We start from the raw sequence: 960 nt of genomic DNA, 5'->3' as shown, positions 1-960 counted from the left end.
TCTTGGCACAATCTGTGTTTATGAGGTGCTAGGTAAACGTAAAAGAAGGCTCAGAAGGAGCCTGAAGGCAGGGAAGGAGGTTGTCTGGAAAGGCCCGGGACTGTGTGGTGTTAGGGAAGCAGGGTAGCTTCACACCTAAGCAGTCAATGGCAGCAAAGACCTAGAGACTTAAAAGGTCCCAGCTGGTGTGTGAATTAGGAGGCCCTTGGTGAGTCTAATAAGTCAATGGGAGCTTTGAACAGCTCTTATAATGCTGGTCAGAGAAGTGCCCAAGGACAGAGCCAGTCATTTTCTTTGTTTCCTATAAAGGCTGAAAGGACATTAGCTAACCCCCTAGTGAGGAAGTGAGTAGGAGAGATCCTTTGGGAGGCTAGTTTGGTTTGGTTTTGCATGGGAGAGACTGGTGTCTGTGGATTTATTGAAAACAAAGAAGACTCAAACAGGATGCAGGTGGCTTCTTCACTAAATAAAATCATGACTGTGTGGCGGCTCTCGGAACAGAGAGGACCCCGAGCTTTGTATTCAGGCTTAACTTCTGAGCACCTCATTTGCTGAAGGCTGTGGGCTGACCTTGAAAACCCAAAATCAACTTGCAGACCCCTCTTCCCCCCCCCCCCACACACACATTAAGCCTCCATTGTATTCTTCTGACAAGTAACTGGGTCTGAGCACACCCTTGCCCTCAGGCAGAGCACTTTGGAAAGGAACACCTCCACCTCTCAGCAGCCAGCACAGGGAGGGGCAGTCTAGGTGTGTCCCTGATGGAGGAAAAGCCCTGGCCCAATCTCCCTCCGTGCTTCTGTTCAGTCCCAATCCTGGTACCTTTCAGGTTTCTGTGGTCCTACCTAAAGCTGTGAAGTACTGAAGTGCCACCAATCACGATTTTTGTGACACAAACACTGCCATCAAGCCAAGGCCGACTCATAGCAACCCTATCGTACAGGGCAGAGCTTCCCCTGG

The sequence above is a fragment of the Tenrec ecaudatus genome, chromosome 3 (assembly GCF_050624435.1).
Source record: "Tenrec ecaudatus isolate mTenEca1 chromosome 3, mTenEca1.hap1, whole genome shotgun sequence".
Taxonomy (NCBI): Eukaryota; Metazoa; Chordata; class Mammalia; order Afrosoricida; family Tenrecidae; genus Tenrec; species Tenrec ecaudatus.
This window is presented reverse-complemented; position numbering follows the sequence as displayed.